This window comes from Papio anubis, chromosome Y (assembly GCF_008728515.1).
Source record: "Papio anubis isolate 15944 chromosome Y, Panubis1.0, whole genome shotgun sequence".
In the NCBI taxonomy this organism is placed as follows: Eukaryota; Metazoa; Chordata; class Mammalia; order Primates; family Cercopithecidae; genus Papio; species Papio anubis.
In genome coordinates, this window is record NC_044997.1 from 5,648,453 (window position 1) to 5,663,843 (window position 15,391).

General features: G+C 38.3%; 1 protein-coding gene across 3 annotated transcripts in view; it reads left to right on the forward strand.

The window, feature by feature from the left end:
- The window catches only part of LOC116272381 (gamma-taxilin-like), a 41,717-nt gene that overhangs the window by 454 nt on the left and 25,872 nt on the right, over window positions 1–15,391 (forward strand). The window lies entirely within an intron of this gene.

Genomic DNA, 15,391 nt, shown 5'->3' on the forward strand with positions numbered 1-15,391 from the left:
CCAGTTGAGGTGAAACTGTTACGCAGTATGAAAGCCAGGCTTTGTAGCTGGAGCTGCGCTTTGCACCCCTAGCTACGCTGTCTCCTTTCCCTCTCAGCCACAGGACCGGATGGCAAGTGGTCGCAGCCAGTAGGTGAGACCGATTGGGCTCTGGGGCTTCAGTACTTGGCGCTACCTGCACAGCTACATCTCCAGCCAAGGATGAGAAGTGATGCCAGAGGACCTCGATCTAAATTGGGCACCATTATTGTATGACAACTTCTCTTGCAAAACCTCTCTCTCTCTCTCTCTTTCTCTCTCTCTCTCCCCCTCCCCTGTCTCCTCTCTCCTCTCTTTCCTCTCTCTCCGCTCTCTTTTCGTTTCTCCCTTCTTTGTTTCATTGCTGTTTCTCTGTGCTGTGCACGCCAGAAGAAACTTAAGTGCGGCGTCTTTGATCTCTCAATCCTGGAGACACAAGAACCTTTTCCTTACTTTACTCAAATCGTTTCCATTAAATACCGCAAAATTAAGACGGCGTTTAAAACAGTTGAAATCCCTTTTCTTCTGGGGTTTGGTGCCTAAAGATTAGGAAAGTTTGCACAAGGAGGGCGCTGTAGCATATACAGCTTTCAGGACCCTGCAATATAGAACTGCAAAGAAACGGACTAAAATGGTTCAACCCCCTTTATTTTTCTTTCATTTTAGACATGTTCAAATGTTCAACGTCCTACCTTACCACTTACTTCATTATGCATTTCAGTACTCAAAAAATCATTCCTTTGTGAAATGTTGAAATAATTTCTAATCTGTTTCATGAGCTTCAAAAAGGAGGAAAAAAGATTCAGTTTACATTTCAGCAAAATGTCTCCTTTTAAAGCGGATTTACAGTACATTTACACTTGAGCAAAGTTAGGTTTTGAAGATTTGCTTAGGGTCAGATTTATTTATTTATTTATTTTTGGTCTGCGCAGGAAGATGTTACTGCTCAATTATCTTTCTCTCTCTGTCTCTCCCCTCTTCTCTCCTTGTATTCTAACAGAAAGGTTCAGAACGTGCATAATTAAGAAAGAAACTGTTGCCTGAACTTACTGGGGGAGTCAATGTCACTTTGGACATGACACTTATCTTCAGTATTTGCTTCTCCCACGAGAGAACTGTAATAATAAAACATTTCAATTTATTTTTTTATTTTTTTATTTTTTTAATTTTTTAAAAAATGTATTTATTATTATTATACTGTAAGTTGTAGGGTAATACATAAGCTCAGTAAGTTCCTGTTTATGCTCCTTGGGATGAAACAAAAAGTCCTTCAATTAGAAGCAAAGGTTTAATCAACAAGCATTTTTAATGACCATGTTAAAACTAAAGTTAATGTCCTTTGAAGAGCGGAGCTCTAGTTAACAGCTAGCTGTGAATATGCAGAATTTACTTCTATCCATGTCTTACTTTTCTGTACTTACCTCATACTCTTTTCTTCTTTGCTCATATTTCTGGCCATCTTTTTGCGTTAGGTGACTTTCTTTCGTTATTCAACTGAGATGGGATTGAAATACATAGCTAATTTTTTTTTTATTTTTAAAAATTGTTGAATATTTTGTATATACAAATTCACTTTTTGGTTACTTGCTTATCACCTTTATTTTTTATTTCCTCTATGTCACTGACTGGGAAATAAAAATTACTTAATTTTAGCTAAACATCTGCCCCTCTTTTCCAGGATGCAGAAATAATATTTGTCTTATTTTAAAAAAATCTTAAGTGAATTAAAAAGAAAAGTGACTCTGTCATTCTTTGGTAAGTTACAACACAAGTCAGAAACTAGAGAAGATGGGTTTTTTTAAGTTTTGTTATTCTCGTGCTGCCTTTCTGTCCCTTAAGTTTGTCTGTTTTTGCTTAATATGTTTTGGGCTTAAGTGAATATAAATTAATATTTGTTAAATCTACTTGGTGGATTACCCTTTTATTAATGGATAGCATCCTTTGTCTCTTTAAAAATATTATGTCTTAAGGTTTATTTTGTGTAATATTAGCGTAATTGTCTTAGTTCTCTTTTGCTTATTATTTTGATGAAATATCTTTTTCTCTTACCACTTATGGTCAAGTGTATAATAAAGTAGTTTGAATTGGTTTATTGTTTATGATAAACGAGTTTGAATCTTAGATTCAGTGGTGTACAGAAACTAGGCTCCTTTATAGTTTTGCACTCTGCCTTCTGATTGTCACATGTTACATCTTTATACAGTGTGTGTCAATATCATTTTGTTTTATAAATTTCTTTTTTAAATCATATACAAAAAAACTTACAATCCCCAAGTTTAATAATGCTGACTTTTATATTTACCTACATATTTATCTCTACCACTGTTCTTTATTTCTCTATATATGTTTGAATTATTGCCTATTGTCCTTTTATTTCTGACTACAGGGCCCTCTTTTGCATTGTTTTTGTAGGGCAGATTTATTAGTAGTATATTCTTTCAGCTTTTGTGTATCTGGGAATATTTCAGTTTCTCTTTTATTTTGAAGGACAGTGTTTGAGTTTTTCCTACTTGACAGATCCTGGAGCTTCTTGGATGTGCAAATTAATGATTTTCATCAAATGTGAATTTGGTTTTGGCTATTCTGCAGATATCCTTTCCCACCCCTTTCTTTGCCTCCTCTTCCTATTGTGTGTAGTAGGCATGTCTCTGTATGTTGGAGAGTATCAAAGGTCTTTTAAGCTCTGTTGATTTTTATTTATCCTTTGTTTTCTGTTCCTCAGACTGTATAATTTCAGTTGACTTAGCTTCCAGTTTGTTGATTCTTCTGCCTGCTCAAATCTGGTGTTGAGCCCATTTAGTAAAATGTTCGTTTTGTTGTACTTTTCAGCTTGGGAATTTAATTTGGTTGCTTACGTATTATTTTGTTCACTTACTGTTTTCCTGATTTTCTTTAGCTCTTTGTTCATGGTTTCCCACTTAGCTCTTTGAATATATTTATGACCGTTGGTTTATAAACCCTTAATAAGTCTAAAACCTGAGCTGCCTCCAGTATGTTTTCTTTTAATTTTTTTTTTTTTATTTCTGTACGTTGCCCATACTTTCCTGTTTTTTTGTTGTTGCTGTTGTTGTTGTTTTGTTTTTTTTGCATGACTTATAATTTTTTTTTGAAACCAAAGGCTTTGAGTATTACCATATGGTAACTGTCAAATAAATTCAGATTTAGACATTAAAGAGATTGTTCTACTAAAGAGAACACTGAATTCAGGAAGTTTAAACATCTTAAAATCAACCAAATATTTTTCTTTCATAGGGAGGGATAAGCAGGATTAGTAGAAATTTAAGGACAAATTCAACAAGCAAATAGGGAGAACACAGAGCAGAAAATGTATCTCACATGATAAACCAGTTCTTCAGATGAACTGTTAAAGAGAGTCTGTGCTCTATTTTAGTGCATGACCAATGGTAAGACAAAATTTGAGGTCCGTAGATGAGAGAAAAGCCTGAATATTCTTAGGTCAAAAGAAAGCATACATACCCTTTGGCCCTGTCTTGAAGTGGCGTTGGAGAATACTTGGTCATAACACTGGAAATCAGATTCTGTCTACTCACCAGGGTTTGTGGTTCCTGGGGTTTTTTTTTTTTTTTTAGTGAATTTTGGGGTCTGTTTAGTGACCAGACTACTTTTGTGAAGACTGTTTGTTATGTGTGTGTTTCAGAAGTCTCTACATTAGTTTGTGGTCAGCTAGTGAGTTAAATTTTATGAAAAGCCTGGAACAAACAAAAACAGCAGTAAAAACTTCCAGTCTTTGTAGATTGGCTGCCTTCAGCCAGTTGATTGGCTGGGCAATTTAAAACTTATCTTAAGTACCACAGTTGGCCCTTTGTGTCTGTGAGTTTCACTTTTGTAGATTCAACCAACTGTGGATTGAAAATATTTGCAAAATTAAAAATAGATGGTTTCATTTGTACTGAACACGTACACTTTTACACTTTTTTCTTGTAATTTCTCTTAAATCATACAGCATAACAGCTCTTTACATAGCATTTACATGGTATTAGGTATTCTGAGTACTCGAGAGTTAAAGTATATGGGAGGCTGTGGGTAGTTAATCCTGAGTACTCGAGAGTTAAAGTATATGGGAGGCTGTGGGTAAAGTATATGGGAGGCTGTGGAAATACTGTAACATTTTATATAAGGGACTTGAGTGTTCTTAGATTTTGATATTTGCAGGTGGTGTGGGATGAGGGTCTGTCTGGAACCAAGGAGTTCCCCAAAGGAGGATGGTGCCTTGTGTGCATCCTGACAGTCAGCCAGAGGAGAAAACATAGGGTTTTCTAAGTGTGCATCCTGCTTTGGACATGCATGTATCCTTGTAGGTCCCATGGTATTTTTCAATCCTTTATAAAACCTTAACTTTTTTTGTGTATTTATTTTCCAGCCTCTTAATTGAAGGGGTAGCCTGCCCCTCCACACCTGTGGGCGTTTCTTGTTAGGTGGAACGAGAGACTTGAGAAAAGAAATGAGACACAGAGACAAAGTATAGAGAAAGAAAAAGTGGGCCCAGGGGACTGGTGCTCAGCATACAGAGGACCCACACCGGCACCGGTCTCTGAGTTCCCTTAGTATTTATTGATAATTATCTTTACCATCTTAGAAAAAGGGAAGTGACAGGATAATAGGATCATCCTAGGGAGAAGGTCAGCAGTAAGACATATGAATAAAGATCTCTGTGACATAAATAAGTTTAAGGAAAGGTGCCGTGCCCTGATATCAAACATCTTCATAAACCTTTGTAGTGCATAAAGAGCAGCATTGCCTTAGCAAGTCCCACCTTTCGCCCTAAGGCGGTTTTCTCCTTTCTCAGTAAACAGAACATACAATCGGGTTTTATACCGAGATGTTCCATTGCCCAGGGACGGGCAGGAGACAGATGCTTTTCTCTGTCTCAACTGCCAAGAGGCCTTCTTTCCTCTTATACTAGTCCTCCTCAGCACAGACCCTTCACGGGTGTCAGGCTGGGGGACGATCAGGTCTTTCTCTTCCCACGAGGCCATATTTCAGACCATCACATGGGGAGAAACCTTGGACAATACCTAGCTTTTCTAGGCAGAGGTCCCTGCAAACTTTGGCAGTGTACGTGTCCCTGGGTACTTGAAAGTAAGAGAATGGTGATGACTTTTAACTAGCAAGCTGCCTTCAGGCACTTGTTTAACAAAGCACATCCTGCACAGCTCAAAATCCATTAAACCTTGAGTCACCACAGCACATGTCTCTTGCAAGGACAAGGTTGGGGATAGGGTCACAGATTAACAGCATCTCAAATACAAAACAAAATGGAGTCTCTTATGTCTACTTCTTTCTATATAGACACAGTAACAGTCTGATCTCTCTCTCTTTTCCCCACACTTACTTTCCCTTCAGGCTTTTTAGCCTACATACTACTTTTTTCCTCTGTTTACTCCTTACTTCTAGTGACTGTCTTCAATAAATATCACCAGCAGGCCACAACAGCCCTGAGAAGTTTCTGTGGCCTTCCCCTGGGGAACCACTAGACAAGTCAACCCCACCACCGTAGCTCTTTTTTTAAGAGCAATGTTTATATTCCCTACTTGGCACCAGCAGTTCACACCAGGAATACTAGCTGCTTTCCTAGTGGTTGCCCTCAAGGTAGAGATTAGGGATGGTAGGCAGGTAAATTAAAATGCTACAGATCTCTTTCTGAAATGTATCTTCTTTTTTTAAATCAAGTATTCCCCTGGTTATTGTAAGTTCTGATTAGATTCTGGAGTTTCAAAGTACTTTATTTAGACAATTTTTGCTTATATAAAGTTAAGTTTTAACCTGATGTCCAAATTAAATCCCTTTGTCTCTTTTCTTTGTCTCTTCCCAGTTCTTTTTTCCTTGATCTTAATGTGATGTACAAAGTAACTTTTAGATGCTATAGTATCTGTGACCGCATTTAGACATATAAAGTATTATATAAATTTAATATACTGTTCAAAGCAGTGCATGTGAACTGTGTTAAAATTTTACCAGGTGGTATATTCAAAAGAAAAAAAGATGTTAGTTGACCTCAGTATCCACTCAGACCCTAAGATTATGTTTTTATGATTCAGCCCATTTCCTAGTTGAATTTATGTTGGTACTTAAAACTGTGAGTTTTATGAGTTGATGATGAGTTGATAGGACAGATTTATAAAATATCCCATGTTGTCTCTCTGTGCCACCAAGATAATTTTGTTAATCTTCATTGCCTTGGATTTTTTTTAGAATGTAACAATTCCAAAATGTCCTTCAATGATCCTCACTCCAGTACACTACTCCCCCTTTAATATGTCATGATAATATTTGCTAGAGAAGATGATACATTTTGTGTTCTCACACAAGGCAGTATTGTTTGGTGGAGAGCTGATTCTAGAAGTTGTGCTATTAGTTTGGAAGAGAGTTTCTCTTTTAAGAATTGAAGTGTGAACCACATTAAAGGCAATAACATATATGTGGTTGATAGAATAATATGCCCCAACTGGTCAAATAATATTTATGTCCTGATCTCTGGTACCTGTGAATATGTTGCCCTGCTTGGCAAAGCTTGATTTGCACATGTCACAAAGTAGGATCCTGAGATAGGAAGATTATCTTGGATTATATTGGACGAGTGTAATCAATCACAGTTCTTTTACGAGGAGGGCAGGAAGATCAGTCAGAAAAAGAGGTGTCCCAGGACTATATGTTTTATTTGTTTTTAAAATATTTTAAAATAAGAAAGAAGATTAAAAGGAGAATTTATAGCTCCCACTGCCCCCACCAAAAAAAGTAAGGAGATGTCAGAGAGACACAGAAAAAGAGAGAAAAGAGAGAGAGTGAGAGAGAGGTCTGAGGATGTTTTGCTGTTGATTTTAAAGATGGAGGCAGGAACATAAACCAAATAATGGAGACAACCTCTGTAAACTGAAAAAGACAAAACAGATTATCCTCTGTGAAATAATAAATATATTTGGTCCTTGTCCCCTTTTCCTAACATACAGCTCCTAAAACCCTTGTTGTTGGGACGCTAAGATAATTTTTTCTTCTAATATGTAGTCTTTGACCTCCAGTTCCTGACACAGAGCTCTTATGACTTTCCTAATTTCATGAGTAATAGGAGCATTTGACAAATAGCTCCTAAATCCCTTGGAATTTCCTGGTGATAGGAGAATCTTTTTCTAATGAAGTGACTGTTGGTGTGTTCTTAGCCCCAGAATGGGAGCCGGTTGCCAGAGAAACTAACCTTGTGATTAGAAGATTGGGACTTTCAGCCTTATCCCAAACTCTTCAGGGATGGCACCAGGGGCTGAAGGTTTAGTTGATCACCAGCCACCAGTAATGTAGTCAGTTATGCCTATGCACTGAAGCCTCGTAAAAACCTAGTGAATGAGGTAACTTCCAGATAGCTTGATGTGTGAAGGGTCCAAGAGGTTCCTGGAACAGGGAAGCCTCATGCTCCTTCCCTCATACTTCACTATTTGCATCTCTTCTGTCTAGCTCTTCATTTGTATCCTTTGTAATATTCATTATAATAACCCTGTAAGTGTAAGCGTTTCTCTAACTTCTGTGAGCAACTCTAGCAAATTAATTGAACCTAAGGCGGAGGTTGAGGGCAGCATAGTTTACAAAATGAGCCCTGTGGCTGACATCTGAAATGGGGGCAGTCTAGTGGGACTGACGTCTTATATTGTAGAGATTTTCATTCTTTCTAGGTGGCTAGTGACCAGAATTAAATTGAATCCTAGGCTGCCCATTTGTTGTCTGCTGAAGAATTGCTAAGAATGGAGAGAAATCCTCACATATTGGTGACCAGAGATGAAATATTCTGTACTGAGAGTTTAGAAGAGCACACTTAGAAGAGATTTAGTGTTTTGTTTTTCCCATCAGTTTTGCAATAGTGTCAACATATGTTAAAATGATCTGTGTAAAAATAAAAGGCTTGATGTCTCTTATTATTATTGGTTTAATTGGAGCTGGGGAAGTGTAGCTTCATAAAATTGTGACCAAGTAGTTCCATTTAGGTAATCCATAAAAGTAGAGAACCATTGGAAATCTAGAAATGTATGACTTGACGATGCTAATTGAGTGACCCAGTTGTTGGCCTTTTCCAAAACAGGTAAAGCAAAAGCATATTTCACCATCTTTGGGCATTACAGTCTTTGGTTTTGGATTTCCTGATTCTTTTGCTGCCAAGGTTAGCATTTAGATTCATAGAGATATCTCCACTTGCAAATAATCACAGTGTTAGAGTTTTAGAACTAGTTGTAACCCCTTTCAGTTTTGTAGATAAAATAGTCATAAGTATTAAGTGTAAATACAATGCAGTTGTGCATGCTTTAAAAGACAAACAATATACGTGATCTAAGATAGAGGATTACTTTATGAGAACCTACTAGTAGTGTAGAAATTATGAAACTAAACATGACTATAATAATTTTCCCTTTCTGAAACTCTTTTACTAATTCTAGGCTTCTTTTGGTTTCCTCATTCCTAAATTTAGCAATGACTATTTCTCTTCTAATTTACCTGTGAGTAGCTCTGTGTATTCATTTGTGTACCACAGCAATCACTGCAGGTACTTTCGCTGTTAGAGGTAGTACTTGTACTAACTCCTAGGATGTTACTTTGTTAGAGTTTTATATTCTCCATAAGAACTCCATGTTTACTCTGCTCTTGAAAGACCATACTCTTTGGAATGTTGTAGTTATTGATAATCATTTATTCTTATGTTTCCATGTCTTTGATTCATATCCCTGGACAAACTGTAATTGGCTCATCCTGAGATTATCTGTTTATCATACCTGCCTATAAGTTATTTATCTAGATTAAATGAAAAAGTAGATTAAATGCTGTTGCAACTGGCTTCATGACAGTGAGCCAAACAATGAAGGACAAGGGAAAATGCTTTATATGAATTCTCTGTCACCACTCATTTGCATTAATTGATATACCAAGCACTTAGCAATTTGAGACCTATATCTTACGTATAGTTGGCTAAGAAGAAAGTGAAACTTTTCACATTTCCCTGGATTTGCCTAACAATAGGTGCCAACATCTGGACTTCACTAGACGATGTCTTTCCTTTGATTCTTTATATATCCCTGCTGTACTTAGGTAGCACTTCTCAAACTTTTTGGCCTAGGATACTTTTAGTTAAAAATTATTGTCTGAGTGCAGTGGCTTATGCCTGTAATATGGGCACTTTGGGAGACTGAGGCAGGTGGATCATGAGGTCAGGAGATTGAGACCATCCTGTCTAACGTGGTGAAACCCCGTCTCTACTAAAAAATACAAAAAATTAGCCAGGAGTGGTGACGGGCACCTGTAGTCCCAGCTACTTGGGAGGCTGAGACAGGAGAATGGCGTGAACCTGGGAAGTGGAGCTTGCAGTGAGCCAAGATTGCCCCACTACACTGCAGCCTGGGCGACAAAGTGAGACTCTATCTCAGAAAAAAAAAAAAAAAAATTAAGACCTTAATGTGGAATCAGTGAACTCTTTTCTGTATTATATTAAACTTCAGTCATCTTTTTTTATGTTTTAAGTGAATTTTATGCCTTTCAATAATTTTGTAATGTTTGTCATTTGGAAACACTGGTTCACTGAGTTGTATAGATCTTTCAGATGGTTTACAATATTAGAAAATGAGATTTGTCAATATTAGTTACTACCCTTATCGGAAAAGTCTTCAAAGAGTGGGAAACTGCCAGACTAATGCAGATTGAAACTTTCCAAAATTCTAATTTTCACTAGAGAGCTTGATTTTTATCATTGCAATGAATAACTATATTGTTTATCCTCCCATACTTATTTGGTTCATTTTCTGTAAAATCTCTGACCTTAATTAGGATAACCATAGTAATAAGAACTATTATACTATCATATATTATGTACTATTATTATTATAAAAACATGTATGTTTATTGAGACACTATTCACAATAGCAAAGACGTGGACCTAACCCACATGCCCATCAGTGACAGACTGGATAAAGAAAACGTAACACATAGCCACCATGGAATACTATGCAGCCATAAAAAAGGGATGACTTCATGTCCTTTGCAGGGACATGGATGAAGTTGGAAAGCATCAGCATCATTCTCAGCAAACTAACACAAGAACAGAAAACCGAACACTGCATGTTCTCACTCATAGGTGAAAGTTGAAGAATGAGAACACATGGATACAGAGAGGGAAACATCACACACCAGGGCCTGTCAGGGGTGTGATCCTAGGGGAGGGATAACATTAGGAGAAATACCTAATGTAGATGATGGGTTGATGGGTACAGCAAACTACCATGGCATGTGTATACCTATGTGTACACATGTATAAACCTGCACGTTCTGCACAAGTACCCCAGAACATAAACTATAATAATAAAAAAAGAAGTATGAAGGATCAGAAATTGTATTTGCAAATTAATAAGATTGCTATAGTTTGTGGATATTGACAGAGCTATTGAAACAATACTTTCTTTTTTTTTTTTTTTCTTGCGATGGAGTCTCGCTCTGTTGCTGGCAAATACAGGTGCAGAATGGGGATGGGGACCTAGCTACCTGTTTTCCCCTGTGACTGACCTAGTTCTGGATCACAAGGATACTGACCACAAATTCTCCCTATGATGGACCACCCTATGATGGCCCACACAAGCAAGAGAGGAGAACATAATGGAACTCTGAAAGGTTTATAGATAATCTCATCCCATTAGCATCTCACATTTCTGAACAAACCATGTACTGTGAGTAGGGGATGACTGAATGGAAGTCAAAGTTATAGTTACTAGAAATCCAGACTGTGGCCGTAGAAAAACCTACGCACAAGGGAAGTCAAATATTAACCCCTCCCGGCTGGAGGGCAGTGGCGCGATCTCGGCTCACTGCAAGCTCTGCCTCTGGAGTTCATGCTATTTTCCTGCCTCAGACTCCTGAGTAGCTGGGAGTACAGGCACCCACCACCAGGCCTAGATAATATTTTTTGGTATTTTTTAATAGAATTGGAGTTTTACTCTGTTAGCCAGGATGGTCTCCATCTCCTGACCTCGTGATCTGCCCACCTCAGCCTCCTAAAGTACTGAGATTACAGGCGTGAGCCACTTCGTCCAGCTGAAACAATAGTTTTTCACAATGGCATCTACCACTGTGTCCACATTTGCACCTCTGTCCTGAACCTTAATTTCCTATAAGTTGATGTGCTGAGAACCAGACAATATTTACAAAATAGAAGACAAATCATGAGCTTACAGAACCTGAAACTTTTTCTACTGGGCAGTGTGGTAGACAGAATACTGACTGCCCAAAGACGACCATATTTTAAGTCCTGAAATCTGTGAATTATCATATTGGGAAAAGGTGCTATTGTATACGTTGTTTAAAGTTAGGATTTTGAGAGAGGATAATTATGTAGGGCTATCTGGCTGCGCCCAATGAAATCACAAGAATCTTTTTAAATGAAAAAAGAAGGCAGAAGAGTCAACCAGAGAGATGGCGTTATGCATAGCACTGGACTTGTCATTACTAGTTTTGAAGATAGAGGAAGCAGAGATCTAAGAAATGCAGGCAGCCACTAATATTTAAAAATCTAATTTTCTAATATTGTTAGTCTGTGGGAGAGGCTAGGGCACATATACTCCCATAGAGTCTCCAGAAGAAATGTAAGGTAATGAGATAAGCTGCTAAACTTATTGTAATCTTTTTTAAAATTAATTCATTATTATGATTATACTTTAAGTTCTAGGGTACATGTGCATAACGTGCAGGTTTGTTACATATGTATACTTGTGCCATGTTGGTGTGCTGCACCCATTGACTCGTCAGCACCCATCAGCTCGTCATTTACATCAGGTTTAACTCCCAATGCAATCCCTCCCCTTTCCCCCCTCTCCATGATAGGCCCCGGTGTGTGATGTCCCCCTTCCCGAGTCCAAGTGATCTCATTGTTCAGTTCCCACCTATGAGTGAGAACATGCGGTGTTTGTTTTCTGTTCCTGTAGCTGATGGTTAGAGCGATGGTTTCCAGCTGCATCGCTGAACTACCGACTCATCCTTTTTGATGGCTGCCTGTATTCCATGGGCGTGTATATGTGCCACGTTTCATCCAGTCTAAATGCTATTGATGGACGTTTAGGTTGATTTCCGGTGTCGCCTTTATTGTGAATGGTGTGGCACATACAGCCGTATCTTTATAACAGCATATTTGCCGTCCTTTGGTTTGCTCTGAGAAATGTGAAGCCCGGATAGCGTTCATGCTAATTTTTTATGTGGTTCGATCCTTTGAGGAATCGCCCTTTTTTCCATAATGGTGAACTAGTTTACAATCCCACCCAGTGTAGGAAATTTCCACTATTCCCTCGGCCTATATTTGTTTCCTACAGGCATAATGATGGCCATTCCCACAAAGCTAGTGTGAGATGGTATTTATCCATGTTTTACAGTTGCATTTCATCTGGTATGCAGTGATGATGAACTGATTTTTCGCGTATTAATCGTTGGCTGTATAGATGGCTCTTTGAGAGTCTGTTCATATCCTTTGCCCGCGTTTTTGATTTCTGGGATGTTTACTTTCTTTTTGAAATTCATTGGAGTTCTGCGTTAGGTTGGTAGATATTACGAGCCACTATCCTTTGAATAATTAGTTAAAATGTTCTCTCTCCCGGTCTGTGGGATTGCTATGATATTCCTCTGATGAGTAGTTTCTTTTAGCACGTAGCTCTTTAGTTTCAGGATCCCATTTGCATCGTTTTGCTTTTTGCTTACCCGTTGCTTTTGGTGTTTAGATGAAGTCATTTATGCACTATGTCCTGAATGATAGGTACCTATAGGTTTTCTTCTAGGGTTTTCGCTAAGATTGGGTCTTTTAATTTAAGTCCTCTAATCCATCTTGTTAATTTTAGTATAAAGGAGGAGTAAGAAGGATCCACGTTTCAGCTTTCTACTTATGGCTATGTGTTTAGCACCATTTATGAAATAGAATCCACCATTTCTTGTTTCTCTTGAGTTTATCCAGATCCAGATGGCTGTAGATATGGCCGACCAGAAACTTACCGAGACTCTGTTCGGTCCCATTGGTCTATATCTCTGTTTTGGTACAGTACCGCTGTTTTATTACTGTGGCCTTATATTATGGTTGCAGAGTCAGGTAATTTATGATACCTCGGCATTCTTTTGACTTAGGATTGTGGCAATGTGTGTGTGTTTTTTTGTTCCATATGAACTTTAAAACTGGTTTTTCCAATTCATTGAAGAAACTCATTGGTAGCGATGGGGATGGCATTGTAATTATAGATAACCGCCAGGCGAGCAACAACCGTTTTCCTACTATTCTTTTTACCATCATGAGCGCGGTGTGTTCTTCCATTTCTTTGTATATCTTTGCATTTCCACTGGGCAATAGTTTGTAGTTCTCCTTAGAAGAGGTGCTTCCATCCCTTGTAAGTTGGATTCTGTGATTCTCTTTTGAAACAGAGTCATGGATGGAAGTTCATTCTAGGACTCTCTGTTTGTCTGTTATTATTGTTGTATAGAATGCTTGTGAGATTTTTGCACATTGATTTTTGTATCCTGAGACTTTGCTGTACTTATCATCAACCTGGAGAGATTTTTGGGCTGGAGACGATGGGCGTTTCCTAAATATACCAATCTCATCATCTGAAGCAGGAAGGGACAATTTGACTAACACCCTAACTGAATACCCTTGATTTCTTGCGGTGCCTAAGCAGAACTACTGTGTTGTGAATGGGAGTTGGTGAGAGGCATCCTGTCGGTTCAAGGGTGCAGTTTTTGCCCACATTCAGTATGGTATTGCAGTATTGGGTTTCAAAGCTCTTATGATGATTTTGTGAGTACGTTCCATCAATACCAGCGTTATTGAGGCGTTTTTAGCATGAAAGGGCTGATCGGATTTGTCAAAAGCACTTTCTGCATCTATTGAAGTCCTTGTGGTTCATCTTTGGATTCTGTTTATATGCTGGATTATGTTTGTGGTTGTTTGCATATGTTAGACAACATCAGCGAACAAGCCCACTTGGATAAGCTTTGATGTGCTGCTGAATCTGGTTTTGCCAAGTATTATTTTTGCTTAGGATTTGCATCGATCAGGGATATTGGTCACCAATTCTCCTCTTTTGTTTGTCTCTGCCAGGCTTGCGATGCAGCAGGATGATGTTGGCCTGTAAAATGGAGTTAAGGGAGGGTCCCTCTTGTTATTCTAGTTGGGTTTCAGGTGCAGCTCCTCATACCTGTTAGAATTCGGCTGTTCATGTATGAATCCCGTCTGGTCCTGGACTTTTTTGTTATTAGGCTTTAATAATTATTGCTGCCTCCTTCCAGAACCAGCTCTTGGTCTATTCGGGGATTCAACTTCGTCCTGGTTTTGATCTTATGGAAGAATTAGCCGTGTCAGGAAATTATCATCCTTCTCGATTTTCTAGTTTTATTTGCATAGAGTGTTTTATTATTCTCTGATGGTAGTTTGTATGTATTTCACATGTGGAATTCGGTGGTGATATCGCTATCATTTTTATTGTGTCTATTTGCAGTTCTTCTTTTCTCTTTTCTTCTTTATTAGTCTTGCTAGCCGATTTCATCTGATTTTGGTGATCTTTTCACCTGCCAAAACCAGCCTCCTGGATTCATTGATTTTTTGGGTTTTGTGTCTCCTATCTCCCCTTCCAGTTCTGCTCTGATCTTAGTCATTTCTTGCTCCTGCTAGCACTTTTAAGATGTGTTTGCTATTTGTTCTCCAGTTGATTATTTTAATTAGATATTAGAGTGTCAGATTTTAGATCTTCCTGCTTTCTCTTGGGCATTTACAATTGCCATAGCAATTTCCCTCTACACACTGCTTTAGAATGTCACCACTCGAGATTCTGGTATGACTTATCTTTGTTCTCATTAGTTTCAAGAACATCATTTCTCTGCCTTCTTTCATTATGGCCGCCACGTGTGTGCATCTCATTTCAGAGACGGGTTGTTTCGGGTTCCATATAGTTGAGCAGTTTGAGTTGAGTTTCTTACATTCCTGTGCTCTGTGGTTTGATTGCTGTGTGGTCTGAGAGACAGTTTGTTATGAATTTCTGTTGCTGTACGTTGCTGGTGCTTTACTTCCAATTATGTGGTCAATTTTGCGGAATAGGAGCATGATGTGATTGCTGAGAATGTATTCACAGTTTGGGGTGGAGAGTTCTATAACAAGATGTATTAGGTCTGCTTGCTGCAGAGATTCAATTCACGGATATCCTTGTTAACTTTCTATCTTGTTGATCTGTCTAATGTTGACGGTGGAGTGTTGAGTCTCCCATTATTGTGTATAGGGTCTGTGAGTCTCTTATAGAAGTCTCTAAAGACTTGGCTATGAATCAGGTGTATTGGAGTGTGTATATATTTAGGTAGATTGTACTTGGCCTTGGCG